Source organism: Urocampus carinirostris, chromosome 17 (assembly GCF_059441175.1).
Source record: "Urocampus carinirostris isolate Australia breed hairy pipefish chromosome 17, RoL_Ucar_1.0, whole genome shotgun sequence".
Taxonomy (NCBI): domain Eukaryota; kingdom Metazoa; phylum Chordata; class Actinopteri; order Syngnathiformes; family Syngnathidae; genus Urocampus; species Urocampus carinirostris.
In genome coordinates, this window is record NC_142365.1 from 9,703,771 (window position 1) to 9,707,420 (window position 3,650).

Below are 3,650 nucleotides of genomic sequence, written 5' to 3' on the forward strand. Positions count from 1 at the left end.
AAGGTGCCTACCGATTTGAAACAGGCACTTCCTGTCTTAAAAAAACACACTTTTGGTTTAAAACAGGTAACTTATGGTGAATTCTTGTTGAAAATAGGTGAGTTCTGGTTTAAATACTCTAAAGCAGGGGCCTCAAACTCAATTGACTTGGGTAGCGCCAGAGCTGTCTGGATGACGTTGGGCAAAATGGGATTTCCATAATAAAATAAAAATCTTCTCCACTGTTCTCTCTCTCTTGTTCTCTTTCTTTAACTCTCTCTCTTTTTCTTTAGATTTTTTTCTCTTCCTCTCTCACTTTTCTCTGTCTCTCTCTCTCTCTCCCTCCTTCTCTCACTTTTTGCTCTCTCTCGCTCTTCGGCTTCTCTCTTGCTTCCTCCACTTTCGTTCTCCCCTCTCACTGTCCGCCCTCTCTCTCTCTTGCTTCCCCCCCCCTCCCTGTCTCTCTTCTCTTGCTTTTTGCTCTTTCTCACTCCCACGCTTTTCGCACTCTCTCTCACCTTACGCGCTCTCTCTCGCTCTTTGCCTTCTCTCTCACTTCCTCCTTTCTCTCTCGTTTTCCCCTCTCTCTCACGCTTGCTTTCCGCTTTCTCTCTTCCTCTCTCGTCTCACTCTCGCTTTACGAGCTCTCTCTCTCTCTCGCTTCCCCCCTCTTATATATATACTGGACTGTCTCAGAAAATTAGAATATTGTGATAAAGTTCTTTTTTTTCTGTAATGCAATTAAAAAAACAAAAATGTCATACATTCTGGATTCATTACACATCAACTGAACTATTTCAAGCCTTTTATTATTTGAATATTGCTGATTTTGGCTTACAGCTGAAAAAAACTCAAAAATCCTATCCCAAAATATTAGAATACTTCCTCAGACCAAGTAAAAAAATAATTTTATAACAGCAAAACTAAATCAAACATTTGAAACTGTCCATTGATGCACTCAGTATTTGGTTGGGAATCCTTTTGCACGGATTACTGCATCAATCCGGCGTGGCATGGAGGCAATCAGCCTGTGGCATTGCTGAGGTGTTATTGATGCCCAGGATGCTTCGATAGCGGCCTTCAGCTCATTTGCATTTGTAGGTCTGGTGTCTTTCATCTTCTTCTTAACTATACCCCACAAATTCTCGATGGGGTTCAGGTCAGGGGAATTAGCAGGCCAATCAAGGACAGTGATGCCATGGTCAGTGCACCAGTTACTGGTGGTTTTGGCACTGTGGGCAGGTGCCAGATCATGCTGGAAAATGAAATCCTCATCTCCATAGAGCTTTTCAGCAGATGGAAGCATGTAGTGCTCTAAAATCTCTTGGTTCACAGTTGCATTTACTCTGGACTTGATGAAACACAGTGGACCAACACCAGCAGCTGACATGGCTCCCCAAACCATTGCTGACTGTGGGAACTTCACACTGGATTTCAAGCAACTTGGATTTTGCTCCTCTCCAGCCTTTCTCCAGACTCTGGCGCCTTGACTTCCAAATGAAATGCAAAACTTGCTTTTGTCTGAAAAGAGGACTTTGGACCACTCTGCAACTGTCCAGTGCTTCTTCTCCATAGCCCAAGTCAGACGCTTCTTCCGTTGTCTTGAGTTCAGAAGTGGCTTGACCATGGGAATACAGCTGTTGTAGCCCATTTCCCGGACACTGTGGCTTTTGATACCTGGACTCCAGCTTCAGCCCACTGTCTTTGAAGCTCCCCCAAATTCTGGAAGCGGCTCTTCTTCACAATTTTGTTAAGGCTGCGGTCATCTCTCTTGGTTGTGCAGCGTTTCCGGCCACATTTTTCCCTTCCAACAGACTTTTTGTGGATATGCTTTGAAACTGCACTCTGTGAACAGCCTGCTCTTTGAGAAATTTCTTTTTGTGTCTTACCCTCCTGATGGAGGGTATCAATGATGGTCCTCTGGACAGATGTCAGATCAGCAGTCTTCCCCATACTTGTGATTTAGTTTACTGAACCAAGCTGAGTGTTTTTAAGGCTCAGGAAACCCTCGCAAGGTGTTTCGAGTTAATTAGATGATTCAGGTGATTAGTTGAATAGCCTACTTGTATACTTTTTCATGATATTCTAATATTTTGAGATGGGATTTTTGAGTTTTCTTAAGCTGTAAGCCAAATTCAGCAATATTAAAATGATAAAAGGCTTGAAATAGTTCAGTTGATGTGTAATGAATCCAGAATGTATGACATTTTTGTTTTTTTAATTGCATTACAGAAAATAAAGAACTTTATCACAATATTCTAATTTTCTGAGACAGTCCAGTATATATATATATATATATATATATATATATATATATATATATATATATATATATATATATATCTCATCTCATCAGCCGTACCGCTTATCCTCATTAGGGTCGCGGGGGGGGGGGGCTGGAGCCCATCCCAGACATCTCCGGGCAGTGGGCAGGGGACACCCTGAACTGGTTGCCAGCCAATCGCAGGGCACACAGGGACAGACAACTCATTCACACCTAGGGACAATTTGGACCTGAAATGCATGTTTTTGGAATGTGGGAGGAAACCGGAGTGCCCGGAGGAAGCCCACGCAAGCACGAGGAGAACATACAAAGGAAGTCTGGAGCTGAACCCACGACAGGTTCCCATGACATGAACTGTGCCGCACAAGCGCTAACCACTGCGCCGCTGTGCTGCCCATATATATATATATATATGTATATATATATATATTATATATATAATATATATATATATTATATATATATATATATTATATATATAATATACATATATTATATATATATAATATATATATATATATATAATATATATAATATATATATATTATATATAATATATATATATATATATCTGTGTGTGTGTTTATACTTACACAACTACGCCAAACAGTATCTAATCAATCAGTTATTATTTCCAAGGCCCGCACTGACCACTGCATGTTGTTAGATTGTGTAGTCTTACCGAAAACGTGCTAAAAAGCATAACGCAGAATACAAACTACGGAGACTCAAAGTGATCAAAACACTGCATTTTTCTTCTCAATTTATTGCCCAACCTTGAACAAATAGAGAAAAAAAGAGAGAAAAACAAGAGGAAAGAAAAGGGTAAATAAGACAGAAAACCGAACAGGAAAAAAGGAAGAAGATAAAAAACCTTTTTGGCTTTTTTCCAGGTACCCTTGCCAGCACTAAGGTGGAAAATGAGTTTATGTTATATCAAATAAATGTAATTTCCCCCACCTACGAGTATTTTAAAGCATGCATGTTAAAAACATAGTAAATGTATTTTTAAATGAATGACTTACCACCAGGAGACTCTTCACAATACACACTGTCCCTTTAAACTTTCATATCAAAGCGGGGGTCTCAATGTTTGAGGCTCAAACTGCCCTTAAACGGACCCCAAATTACTCCCCGGCCCGTGAGTTTGTGACACGTGCTGTAAAGGGGTGTAAACAAGAAAAGTGTGAAGCACGTTGTAAAGCGCTTTGGGAAATCTTCGTTGACTTGAAAAGCGCTGTATAAACGCAGAACATTTACATTTTAATCATCCTGGAAAACCAACGAACGTGTATTAAAGCAACGTTTGCGTCTGACGTCATCAAGTAACGCGCACACGGAATCAGCGAGAACTTGTCAATTCCATTCTCAGCCGCGCGATGTCGCC